Here is a 14,280-nt window from a genome sequence, read left to right on the forward strand (position 1 = left end):
GAGTTGTCCTAGGGCATAACTTCTCACTGCATGTGTGTGTGTGTGCATGTTAACTGGACCACAGACTGAAGTCTCACTGATGCAAATGCATGTTTTATGCAGAAACATCTGTAGACTGTACGTTCACCAGTTTAACTTAAAGGGGCACTCTGTAGTTTTTGAGAGGAAATTCAAACTCAGAACTGTAATATTTACAATATTGATGAGGTAGTAATACAGACTCAGACATATGTATGTTTTCATAATTGGAAAAAGGAGCTATTCTCAGAGGAAAATATGGTCCTAGAGCATTGCTTGAATCTATAAAGGTGGCAGGGTCCACCACATATAAACATAGCTAAAACAGAGTTTTTCTGACAACCTATTGTAGTAGTAACCCAAAATAAAATAATGAACCTGAAAAACAGCACAATGTGTCCCTTTATATGGGGAAAAAGGGACACAGTACTTTTGAAAACAGGCCATGGGCTTTTGTTTTCAGGGGGTTTCAGGATAATGGCCAGTGCCCAGTCTCCACTTGTAGCCTCAGTGACTGCTGTTTAGCAAAGTTACGGTACAGTGGCTTGCTTCAAGGTACATTTGCAACTTCTAATAAAGCGTCAAAGCCCTCCAGCTGTCGTCGTAATTATGACTCCTGTCTGCCGACAGCAAAGAAGAGAGTGGACTGCTGACTTTAATCATTTTATTGCTCTGCCTGTTGTATTTTAACTTAGCAGTAACCTAAGAAAACCTCAAAGCAATGTTTAACCATCTAAGATGTACTGGGAAATTAATTCCATTCTAGGCCTGACAGTTACAAATCCCAATTCACTACATCACTGAATTCAATTAGAAACTGTCTTAGCATCCATTAGGGAACAAAGGAACACTTTACACTCTGTGACTCACCGCATCTTTGACTTCATTTTAATGTTCATACTTGGGTAAAAAGAAAATTTAATAAAGTGTGTTCACAGATCTTGGGGAGTACTACTACATATGTGAAAATAGTAGTATGAAGTCTCTGTGGCTCCAGAGGAAGCTGCATGAAATCTGATACATGTGTGCTGTAACACAGTGGCTAAAATGCATTGTGGGTATTGTAGGCCCCAGGTTTTGAAAAGGAGAAAAGAATGTGTGGAATAAAAAAAGGAGATTACTATCAGTTTTAGTCATTTGTCTATAGTGAGTCCAACAGTGCCATAGGAGTCCAATGCTGGACCAGTGGACTGCCTTTCATAAACTGATGCCTACATTTCCCATGATGCATCTTAGTCATTGAGTGAAATCATTGGAGGGAATTTATCAGATTGGATGAAGCTTCTTCTGGAGCCACGGAAGAATTAAAACTGCTTTTCCCACAAAGGCAGGACCTGGAAACAAACTCAAATGTCTAATATTGATGGAGTTGACCTTTACAGGCCCTAGGAACACATTTTTATGATGAACACAAAATAATTTCCAAAGAGAGAGAGAACAGTTTTGTATTTACAGATTGCATTTCTGTATTTCTGCTTATGTTAGTGCTGTTGTCACAGATGACAGATAAGAAGGTGATGTTCCACATTTCTGCACACAAGTGTTTACTATCAACACTCTAACGAAGTTTGACTTTTTTTAATATTTAATCTCGTACAAAGAAAAATTACGCTTTTGGGGGATTTTAATAACTTTCCTGCCGATCTCCTGAGAATCAAAACCTAAATAGTATCGTCTTTTATCCAGATTGTTCATTATTATTTCTAATTTTGTCGTAGCACTAGTACAACGATGCATCATTGTTTTTGTTCTAACGCACAAGCCCTAACACTCCCCTTTTGAGTTCACAGGAAGTGTATAGTTAAGATTACATCGATACATATTAATTATGGTAATTCATAAAGTTTTCCCCAAGTCATTTTCGCAATTCTCGCCATTATCCGTCCAATCATCATCATCATCAGTCATCGTCATCAATGCCTTTGAGAAATCAAGACTTTAGGACAATGCGACACAATCAGGCTGATGTAAGTGCAGGGCTTCTGTTCCGACGCAGCGATGAAAACAGCTAATTCTCCCCTGCTGATTATGTAAATACCACTAGATCCCAATCTCAAAACACCATTAATCATGTCCGTATGCTTTGACTGTGTGTTATTTCAATTTCCTTGTGAAGGACTCATTTGAGGAGCAAAGCTAATCAATTGTGTCTCATTATCCCTGTATGGATCTGTGTCTGTGACAGTGTACACTCAATGCTGATATTGACAAACGATTGATACTCAGACAATTCAGCGCTAAGTGAAAACATCAGCATGTCATATACTGCTGCGCGAAAGTGACATAAATGGCTTTGATGTTTAAGGTTTGAAAAAGCCGCTTTATCTAACCGCAAAGCGAAGAATCTGGCTGTAATCCACATATCTCAGCAGCAGTTCATCTGATCTATTTCAAACTTGTGAGGTGTGTTGCTGAGGACCCGAGAAAAAGGGGTGTTGAGTTTGGTGCCACTCAGTACATTTTGAATAAACAACCAACACTACTCTGTGCAGCAGCGGGGGCGTGGCTTCAGCGCTCTGGCTTCATGGCTCTGCAGACTGAATCTGGGCTCAATACAAGGTTTAGAATGATGGCACGTAACGTAAGATAAGGTTATTGTACCAGAGGGAGCAATGCACCACCTCGCATGAGCTGATGGGGTAGTAATAACACGTTGCTGTGGGGGGAAAAAGCGAGAACTGGAGGTGAGATTTTACATTTCTCTTAACAGTAGACTAGCTCATGTTACCGTCAAGGGCTAGAGTGTTTACATTGGCAGCACCGTCCGCTGCTCCTCACTCGTTTGCTCAAGAAAGTAGACTACCAATGTAACATCCATATTTTAAATAGTAAATATCTAACATGTTTGATGTTACTGGCTCATCTGAACAGGCAATGCACTTGTTAATGTAAATGTAAAGAGCTTTTTGACTGGATGCTAACACCAGCATGCTAACATGCTCAGACTGACAAAGTGTACATGCTGATGTTTAGCAGGTGATGTTTACCATGGTCTCTGTCTTAGTTAAGCGCGTTAGCATGCTAATAAGCACCACTGATGCTGATGGGAATGACTATGACTATTAAAGGGGCATTATGCAGAGCCAGAGCTCTTGGTAAAAAAAGAACAGCAGTTTGCAAGAGCTATCATGAGTTTATTTGTGTAAAAATTGGCAGAAGACAAGGGTGAGAGCAAAACAATATAGGTGTAAGAAATACATAGCGCCTCATTTATAGGAATATTGGAGCCTAAAAAATTATGCTAAAGATTGCCTTATTATATATGATAAACTGAGTAATATCATGCCTTCATGCTTCTACACACATTATATTGACCATAATCTAACATGCCATTACTTATAATTAAAGAAACCTATTTTTTACAGTATCGTCACTGTCTCCAAACACCTAACCTCTGAACACACATGTACATGAATACACATAAATCATCACAGCATCAGCTGAGAGGGGCTGTTTCAAATTAGTCAAGGAAATAAACAGCACTACGCAGCAATACTAATGAGACACTCACTTGTGCCGGTGTTTTAATTATAAATTGTTGTGCAGCAAGCTTTTTAATGACTCCCTTTTAATAGAAAACGCAAATTAATTGTGTACATCTTGACGGCGCGCCACATTGAAACAGTCCCGGGAATTGGAATAATGAAGAATCAATGGAGCAACATATTGGATGTAGATGTTCATCAATATGGCTGTAACAAAGGAGCAGCCTTCCTGCTTGTGGATTCATGCCATGGCTAAGTGGTTAGGGCCACAGTGTGTACACTGTGTGTGTGTACACTTCCTGAGAGGACGGGTGCTTAAGAGCCCTTTTCCAAATGAATCCTTCAGCAGGGTTTTCGCTGTTCATGCTTCCTCCGACACATGTTACCCTTTTTGGAGTTGGTGACCACTCTATGAAGAAAATGTCCTGTAGATAAGAGGTGCACTATCTAGTTTTGGACCCTGCAAACCTAGTTCTAGGGACCTCTGAGAACAGCTTGTTATTCAGTTCTTGAAAAAATAAATAGTTCTGGGTTTGTTATTACATCATTAATATTGTAAAAAAAAAAAAAAAGAAAAAAAAAAGAAAAGAAAAAAATCAAATTCTGAGTTTCAATTTCTTTTCCAAAACTACACACAGATCCCCTTTAAAATTCAAGAAGATTGCGGTGTCTACCCGCTGTCTGAACGAGACCCAGGATTGATTTGCATTTTCTGTCACTCGGCCCAGCAGGAGACACATTTGGGGCTCCTCAGCCAGACGCGTCTGCCCCGGCTCCTCGCCTCCAATTGCTTTCCCTCCTCCGTCTCTTGTGAGGGACAGTGATCCTATATTTGAATTAACATGCATTCCGCTTTGGATTGGACTCCCTATGAAAATAACATGAGAGGCGAAGATGGGGGAGACAGACTAATTTAAAAGCGGGCCGGAAAAAAAGCAATCGGTGACACTGATGGAGGAGTCTGAGTGCGGGGCGGGGGAAAGAAGAAGAAAGGAGAAAGGGGGCCCTTTGAAAAACATGCGGCGGGTGGGTGGGGATACGTCTTTGTAGTGAGTATCCATATTTGAATCATGTAAAAAGCAGGAGAGGCTCCTGTGCTTATCAAGGTAAGCCATCCATCCCACTTCCCACAGACTGTGAAAGATCATATTAGTGGCCGTCTGCTGCCTCTCATTTCACACGGCAACCTGTGCCGCGATTGGATTTTTTTGTGCCATTTAGAGTGAGGAAGTGGTCAGGCAGCGAGACAGTAAGGAAGGGGAAGTGTGTCACGGCGCGCCTGGTGCTGTTTTGGATATGTGATCTGACAGGCGGAAAGGCGAAAAAAAAACACGCTTGTGTTTTGGACACGCGTGTGTTTTTTGGACGCGACGGCCTGTGCACTTAACTCATGGGCATATTACCATCCTCCTGCCGGTGTCAAGGTGCGTGTCGCCCACAGCTACGGCACAGCTGGCAGGGGGCTGTGATGGGAGCTGGCTGACAGGCGGTGGGTGACCGGGGCGGACGGGCGAGAAAGAACTGCAGAAAGCAAGTCATATCAGCGTTTAGATACAAGCAAAGGTCCCGTCTGACTCCTCCGAGCGGCATTTACTGACACTTTAGAGCAAGTGCTACATCAAGCAAAAATAAGTCGAGCGAAAGTCGGCAACCGCATTATTTTGACAAGTAGTCGTCCCGAAATAAAGGTTGTGGTTTGCATGTGTGCTGATGTGCTCGTAATCCTGTTTCATGCTCTCCTGGAGAGGAGTCGCACCATCATCCCCAGGCATGACAATCCCACCTACAGGAGTGTATCAGCAGCCTCCGCAGAACACCAGTATGACTGATGTGTTTACGCATTCTCTTATCATATTTACCCCCTCAGTATCCTCGCTGCAGACGACTCAACATTTACAGGGGCCTGACTCGAAAGCCGTCAAGAACAGTGGTGCATTATTTGAGAACGCGGGGGCAGCTCTGCTTCCTCTGCCGCATTTTTCTTCATATAGCAGCATATTGACTATAAAAACCTCCATCCAGGAGTATGAGGAAATAACAGTAATCCGGTTTGAGGGGATGCATGGTGGAGTCAACTTACTTCTCCCGCTGTGGGGGCCCCTGAATGCCCCAAGAGGAGGCAAGGGAGGGAGAATTCGATCGCACCTACGCGCATCCCATCGTGGCCGGAAGTCGAGATATAAATGGCGGTCCGGTAGTCATCCCTTACCTCGTGATAACTGTGACGTTCACTCCCACTTGAAATTCCCCCAAAAAATGTACAGCAGGGAGAGGTCAGCCCTCAGAGAGACAAAATGATTTAGGAGACGTCGGCATCAGTCGAGGTGATGCTCTCTGTTATAATGTATGCTGAGAGAAGAAGAAGGAGAAGGTAGGATGAAATAAAGAAGTGGGGGATGGGGGAGGCTGTCTATTGATACTGCTGCAAATTTTCCCCCGGCCAGCTCTGACAAAAATGGATGATTTTTATTAAGAGCCTTGGCTTTGTATCTTCCATCTCATATATCTCTCTGAACAGAGGAAGGCCATCTTTGTACTGGTCACAGAGAGCTAGTGTCTGAGCTTGGGGCCTCTGAGTGGGTATTTCATTTGGGCAGTGATTGTTACTTTCATTGAGGTTACTTTCCATTATTTCCAGCCATGGACATTCAATGAGACCTGGATACAGTGTTGGAGACTGAGTTCTGTCAACTCCTAAAATACCCAGATCTTCAGTGTTGTGTGTGATAGTTCAACAAGTACAAAAAAAAAGTGTATCCACTGTTTCACAGACGCTTCTTTCACAGTGTAATGTACACAAATCAAGATAGCAACTGCTGCCGCTTCCATCTGGCACTGTGGTCACTCCAATTTAAGTGATATTATAAGATATTTTTATTGCCTACCCACACAAATCGCATACTGATCAAATTGAAGTACTGACATAGAGGGCAACAGAGATGACACATTTATGAAAGCTAATCCAGAAGTTGGCATCACCGGGTTCCATCGACAAAAATAGATATTGGATTTTTTTTTGTTGTTTTTTTGAATAATGAATTTGTAGTCTGTTGAAGTTATTTCACTTGCAGGCTTTGCCGGTGTTTACGAGAGGAGGTCGACACTGTTCTCGCGCGACACGTGTCCGAGGATGTCGGGCAAAAGGAAGGTGGAAGACATTAGAGGCTCTTTCACCGAACAAAGTGTAAGTCACCTGAGGAAAATAGTCCCCCCTCATAGGTTACTGCAAAACATTATTTCCAACTGTTTACTCACTCTTAATGGCGATTGATTTGTTACTCTGTCAGGCGACAGAAGAAGCAACACAGCCGTCCCCTTTATCAGGCAGTGGTGGAGTGGCAGGGTCACAGCAGAAGGTGAACTTGAATAAGGACATGGTGGTTAATTTCATTTGACATGTTAGCTAGTTGTAAAATTTAAAAGTAGGCCGAGTGAATACTACTGATCTTCTTTGAGATTTGAGTCGTGCTGTGTCACTGCTCATAGCATCAATATTTTATTCATCAGGTGACAGAAGAACCCTGGCGAGGCTGTAGCTCATATAGGGAAGATTCAGGGCTACAGGTAAATTTGACATGGAGCTATACTGAATGTTTTACTGCATATGTTTGACAGCATATGTACAGTAGGCAATGCATCAAACAAAGTTAATGTCAGCCTGGAATCATGTGTTATTTCATTAGTGTCATTACACTGCTTAACAACTTATACAATTTTTTTCTCCCCTGGCAGCAGCATGTGGTGGTGGTGGGGGGCTACGTCCCCATCAGTGTCAAAATCAAACCTACACCCTTGAATCTTCAAAAAAACTAAGAATTGTTTGCAACTACAGTGAGTAGCTGAGTTTCTGTGTGTTTTGATGTGTTCCTGACAGCCCCATTTGTCTCATTAGCCACTTAGCAGCTGCTTTTTCAAGACACATAAACACTTAAAAATAATCACATAAGGTGTATCTACTGGTATATTTTATGTCACTAAACAAGATGTGAAAATATCTTTAGCTTGTCTTAACCACAGACTTGTATAAAAAAAACCTCTGACTTGGAGACGAGGGATCCAGAAGTTCTTTCGTCCAGGTCCTAGGACTCATTCCCATTTGTGACGATAATTTTGATCAAATGAATTACACAAGTCAAAACAAACAATGACTATTAAAAAAAACAACAATTTTAATTGAATTCCTTCTGTAAAGAATAAAGCCAACGCTCCAATCTATTTTCTTGTTATCAACAAATTCCATAAAAAGCCACAAACTAACATTTTTTCAGGCTCTCCTGAATACTTTCTGACTTCCCCGCCGTGCCTATGGCGCTGTGACTCATTGTCCCTCCTGACGACGTAGATTTTTAAAAATGGGACTTGGGTAAATTGTTCCAAGTAATTTCCTAAACCAGCAGGGCACTGTGGTTCAATTTTTCTTTGTTAAAAGGGTTTTTTGGAGGGGGAGTTATTCCTTATTCGAATCAAGGGTCTAAGGAACAGAAGGTGTTGTCAGCTGTAACGAGTGTAAGGGCCCTCGAGACAAATTGTGCTCCATGTGATTTTTTGATAATGGGCTATATGAATGAAACTGACTTGACTTCACTACTTAAAAGAAACTGCAGTGCGAAGGTTTGTCACAATGTAGGAACATGACTGCCCAAGTGTGGATAGCGAATACCTTTTTTCGTAGCAATAATATGTGGAAGTATTGCATCAACTATTATACCCTCACAAAGTGTGCAACTTGCACAAAATCTAAAATACCACTCTCTTTTTTTCCGCCCTGGTTTGTCAAAGCCGACGACCTCTGACCCCCCACCTGCCACCCTTCCAACCTCCCCGGCAAGTCTGTCTGCTCGGCACTCCTCCACATCCCCGTGACAGCCCCCCATAAACCACCGCCGAACAAGATAGCCCACCGCTCTGCTCACGGAAAAGCCTGTGGGATTTCCATCAGAATCCAACGTACATGGGGACAAGGCGGGCCCTCGTGTTGATCAATAATACGCTCTCTCGGCCATCACGCGATCTGTCACCTCCGTTGCTGAGAAAACAACAGAATAAATAGCAGAGGCTGGATCTGTTGCTTCCGGTGATGGATAACAGGTGATAACATCGCCTTGGCAACTGTTCTGGGGCTCTCACACACCATAAGGGTCTGCAGCACTAGCTATATTCACTCTAAGCCTGACTGTCTATTCCCCTTATTGGCAGACTGTCACTGCAAACATCCTCCTATAGCTCAAACTGACGGCAGAGTGAATGAAAGGCTTTATTTCTCGTCCCTACAACCCATTCAAGTTTGTGCACAAACATGATAAGAGCGGCGTGCAGCGCTGTCACGGCCAAACTAGGAGATCATCTGCAAATGGAGAAAAAGTAAATTAATATCTGGAGCTGCGACCGGATGAATGTAATAAGTCCTTTTCCAGCGTTCAGGCTGTTTTTTTTTTTTGTGCAGCTGCTCTCAGCATGAATCATTGTGTCCCTCTGTCCACCATCTGCCAAACAGGTGACACCTGCGCACACACGGATAAAAAAAATTTCATGTGCTTTTAAAGCACAGTAGGTCTTGACATTGGAAAAAAAAATATTGTATTTAAAAGGCTGGAATAATTGACTGCATGTCATTATATTTCAGTTTCAACATTCTGAGGCATTTATCCATGTTCATGGCAGAGGGAGTGTATTCAAGGCAAAGGCACACATCTAAGAATAATTTTCCTTTCCAGTCACCTGTGATGTCCTGCCTCCCTCTGTCTGTCCTTTCGCGTTTTTGTTTTTGTTTTTATTTTTCCTTATTGAGTGCAAACAACTGCCGCTAACAGTGCAATTACAAAGACGGCACACCAGGAAGACAAAATGTCAAACAGCCTTACATCTCGGGCAAATCAAAACGGACGAGCCAAAGCAGAACATTTAGCCTCCCGTGGCTCAGCCTGCCTCCGAGAAATCAGTCACGGCCAACTACAGTAATGCTTGAGGGACTGCCCGCTGTCAGCCCGAGATGAGCACTTGGAGTTTTCGACCACAGGTTCCGCGTGTTCGGACTCGCTGTACCTAAAATGAGCTTTTAGCTTCCCGCCTGTCGGGCAGAAAAGAGTCGACCAGAACGCCCTGTTTGGAGCTGACAAAAACGACCCACTGAGCAGGGGAGGAGAGGGTCGGAATAGAAAGCTGGACGGTAATGAGCGGTACAGATGAGTCCTTCAGGTACTGGTAAAAACATAGCAGTCGTCTTTTTTTTTTTTTTTCATTGCTCTGACCATTACTTCCACTGAAGAAAAACATCCCCTCAAAATCTGTTTAATATTTCATGATCAGTATTCGTTTAAAAATGACTTTGAATTGATTCATATCAGCATGTTCTGATCTGACACCTATATGGTTATAGTTGGGGTAGTTATTCTTTATATTAACAATAATCAAATTGTAAATGTATAATTAATCAAACTTTAGTAATTGGTATTTGTGTGTTGACACCGGAATGCTCTATAAACCATTTATTCAGCAAATGTAAAGGTGTATAAATACAATGTTACAGTGCCAGGGCTAGCAGTTTAGCATGCTAATGTCTATACACATCTCTGAAATACAATATTGTACATAAACCGATAATGGAAAAAAAAACCTTTATGTCTTCTCACTCTATTGCACCCATTAAAGGCTATGGAAAGATTGTGGTCATGGTTAATCAAGAGCAAGACTCTACCGATATGCTAGCTTTGAGCTAAATGCTAATGTTAGTGCACTAATGTGTTCACAATGACACCCTCAGCTAACATTTGATACGTAACACAGTAAGTTTTCTGTTTGTACCTAAACAAAATTTTAGAACATTATGCAAACTTTGACCTGGTGGTGGCACTTATGAAAAGTGAAGGGTTTGTTAACTCTAACCGTAACTATTAACTAAAGTTTAATAAACTATAAAATGATGAGTTTAGACAGCTCAAAACTTGACGTGAGGGAAAGATTGTCGTCATAGTTAAACAAGAGTGAGCGCTCACAGCCATGCTAGCTTTGAGCTAAATGCTAATGTCAGTATACTAACTTGCTCACAATGTCAGTGCTAGCATGCTGATGTTTAGCAAGTACAACTTTCAACCTGTTCACCATCTCTACCCAGGCATGTTAGCAAATATTTTCTGTTTAGTAGTAACCACAGGAATCACATTAGTTTTGTACGTTTATGGTGATAAACCAAAGTATAGAACATGCCACTAGACAGAAAATGAGAGGATTACCTAAGTTTCGACAATTCATATCCATATAGCCAATCGATATGATGTCTGAGCTAGGTTCTTGCCAATAGCTGTTGAGATATTTCTCTGAAAATCAAGGATGTCGTGGCAGAGCGAGAGCAACTGCCAGGGGATGGACAAAGTATCCTCACTAAGATATGATTTCTCTGGGCACCATGAATGTCTGACCCAGTAGTTATTGAGATATCTCATTAAAATTTAAAGCCATCAGCCTCTTTACTTTGTGATATGAGAGGAGAAGTCGGGGGAGGAGGGGGGATCGCCAGAGTTGACTATGAATACCCATACAACATTTTCTGGCAAGCTGTCCCATAGTTGTTGAGGTATTAACGCTTTAACACCACTGTGTTTGCCTTTGCTTTTGAAAGGTGTTATTATACTCAGGAGTTGGCTTGCTAGTACAAAAGTTCTCTGAATTTTGTTTAATCTATCGTTGCAAATGGAATCTGAAGTCCTGTATTCCCCTCTGGGACGGTGTTGCTCCTAGCGTGCCTTTTATTGTGTTTCTCCACAACATCTGGCCTGTCAGCACAGGTGCGATGTAACACGGCGGAGATGGGCTCCTATAGCGCTGCTGTCACGTACCCACAACTCCTAGAGACATCAAGAACTACTGAGAACCATGTTGATACGGGTGATACTTCAGCAAATTCAAGCCTTTTCACCGTGCATTAAATCTGATCAAATCTATCAAATTAAATCTTGAGTGCAAATAAGTTGAAAGATGATTGTGGAGCACAAGGACGTGCGTGACGTTGATTAGCAGAGGCGTGAGAGGCACAGCTGCTGGGAAAACAATGAAACAAGGGCGCAGACGGCCCGCGGTACACGTGTGTCAACGTGCAACAAGTGAATTGGTTAACTAGGTCAATGCATAACCTTACATACACGTTATAAAAGTACGTAGGCTTCTTGGGACACACTTTTACTTTTAAGAAGTGGTTGTACCGCAGGAGAGGAAGTTCATCAAAATGTGTGTCAGATAGCGAGGCCGGAGTGAGGGTGACGCTTCCGCTAGTCCAAAGTCTGAAGCAGAAACATCAATTTATGCCATATTTTAAAAATTAATGTATTATGTATTTTTAAGACTATTTCGGTGCATTCAATGGCATATCAATTTATTTATTAAACCTTTTATTTATTTATGTATCTATTTTTCATTTATAATCTTGGCGCTTTTTTTCCCTCCATAGTTGTTGGAGTATTTATGCTGATAAGACAACTGAAGGACATAGAAACGTTGCTAATACATCAAGGTTTTCGAATATCAAATAACTGAACATGTAACGACATAAATGATTTCCTTGAATTGCAAAATTAATGTATTTCATCACTAAAAACTCTGTACCACATTACTCTCAACACTGGGTATCACTAGTCAACTTGTCAATACTCCACATCAGTAACACTTTATAATGTCCACCATTAATAAACAGTAAATATGTGCTTCATGACACTTTAACTGTTAAGAAACACGGAAATGCTTTATAAACATGTATTAAGCAACTTATTGTAAAGTTGCAACAGATGTTTGTAACCCTTATGATTAATGATCATGATGATGGTTTGCTATGGACCGTCTGTGAATCTGAAATAAAGTTTGAATTGAATTGAATATAAAGTGTCACCTCCACTTCAGCCACAGTCTGAGAGCGGGTAAAACCAAATGTTTGTGTAGATCTGCACTCAAACAGAACTCTGCTGCAACAGAACTCAGAATCACTAAAGAGGCTTCAGCTGTACTGAACATTTTACAAAACATGCATACGCTTCGGAGCAGGACGCTCTCAGAGCGACTCATGAAAGTATTTAATTATTGAATAGCCCTCGCATGTGCTGTTCAAACAGCTGCGCGGAATTCATGTAAGCTTAAGACAATGACTTCCCCGACAATTCCATTATTTTAATCAGAACCTCTTCAAATTAATTAGCAAAGATTAAAAACAATGAAGACAGAAGCGGGGACTGGAACCCCTGTTGTTTTTAATAAAAGCCAAGTTGTAGAGAATTCATTTTAATGAATGCAAAAAGAACAAGCGTCTGTTCCCTTTGTGATGTGCATGGAAATAGCTCGCACACTTCCACTAACAAAAGTCTGGCGTATAATTAGAGGCGAACAAAAAAAAAGAAAGAAAATGTACTCCGCCTTTTTTTTTTTTCTTTTTCTCGCTTTCATGACAGTTGAAACGCTTTTATAAAAGTATCGGTAATGAGCTCTAAATGGCCAATGAGGCCATGTGGACTTGAGAGAGAAGGGAAAAGAGGAAAAAAAAAAAAAAAAAGAAAGTCACTGACATGGCCAGTCAACACCGCCAGGTAAAAGCCTCTAGGACCAATTACTGAGCCGGTCACCTCACAGCAAGACACACACCCGAGGAAGAGGGCCACACACGAGTGTGAGCACACCCCGCCTGTAGCTTTGGGGGCCTTTAGTGTTTTCCTTTTTTTTGTTAAATTTCAGCTGCTGTGTGGCCAAAGTGCCAGAAGCACTGTTTTTCTGCAGGCAATAATGTGCCGCGCTCAGATCTGGTTTGAGCAGACGTCACCGAGCCAAATGGCCACCCAAAATATCTTCAGAACTAGACGATAAGGAGGCTTTTCTGCTTCCAGTGCAGAAGGAATATTCATGCTCCCTAATTGGGCTGCGACGGTTGAATTCACATTGTGCGGGTCGCCTTTAATTTAATCTCTCCCTGCGTTAGAGCTCGAACATTTTTTTTCTTTTTTTTCTTCCTTGCAAACAACTCTTTTTAATGGCGCGTTTTCTTCCGAGTCTTCTCATTCGAACCAGCCGACCCCTGCTTCCTCGGGACACACGCGAAAAAAAAAGGACAGAAACAGTGATGGCTCGAGATCCAAAGGGTAGAAGAGGGCTTCGAGGGAAGGGATGAAAAATACAGAGAGTTAATAGAGGTTGAGAAGGAGGATTAGGAAAGAACAGAGGAGAACAAATGAATTCCACACTGTCCATTATACCAGCTGCAATGTGGTGTAGTGCCACAAGCCAAGTGCCCTATTTATTCCAGGCATAATTACACGGCGATGAGGCCCCGCTGATGCCCGGCGCGAGGTTAAGTCGATAGGTGACCCAGATTTAAAGCAGCCGTGTGCTGTAATGGCATCTACAGTCAAAGAGCCTCGCCTGGATTCCAATAACCCATCTCATCTGTCATAATAAAAATTTAGCTTGCAATTTGTGCTGCCCACTCTGTCCCTCTCTTCCCGCCTCCCGCCTCCCGCGTTCCCTTTTCCTCACCTCTCTCTCTCTCTCTGTCTCTCTGTCTCTCTCTCTCTCTCTCTCTCTCTCTCTCTCCCTCTCTCTCCCTCCGACTCTCACTCTGTCCCCCACATACACAGTGCAGTTCACTGGCAATACTTTATGTCACTGGGCTCATATCGATTCCAGAACAGTATCCGCCGATTTAATTACCCATGCTGCATATAAAAATACCCCCGCCGACCAATCATTATGCTCTGAGCAACATCAGCCAGCGGGGCTTGAGGTTTCTTGCCTAACAATCCTGTTAAAG

General features: G+C 42.1%; 1 long non-coding RNA gene across 3 annotated transcripts; it reads left to right on the forward strand.

Annotated features, from left to right (window-relative positions):
- The first annotated feature begins 2,556 nt into the window (after positions 1 to 2,556).
- Positions 2,557 to 12,359, forward strand: LOC119032103. 3 transcript variants are annotated; one of them, XR_005078774.1, is made up of 6 exons: positions 2,557 to 2,702; positions 6,560 to 6,687; positions 6,791 to 6,859; positions 7,011 to 7,067; positions 7,236 to 7,334; positions 8,283 to 12,359. It is a non-coding gene; the product is annotated as an uncharacterized LOC119032103 (long non-coding RNA). The 3 variants fall into 3 exon arrangements; XR_005078775.1 differs by having other exon boundaries at positions 6,575 to 6,687; XR_005078773.1 differs by lacking the exon at positions 2,557 to 2,702 and having other exon boundaries at positions 4,588 to 6,687.
- The last annotated feature ends 1,921 nt before the right edge of the window (positions 12,360 to 14,280 follow it).

Source organism: Acanthopagrus latus, chromosome 14 (genome assembly GCF_904848185.1).
Source record: "Acanthopagrus latus isolate v.2019 chromosome 14, fAcaLat1.1, whole genome shotgun sequence".
In the NCBI taxonomy this organism is placed as follows: Eukaryota; Metazoa; Chordata; class Actinopteri; order Spariformes; family Sparidae; genus Acanthopagrus; species Acanthopagrus latus.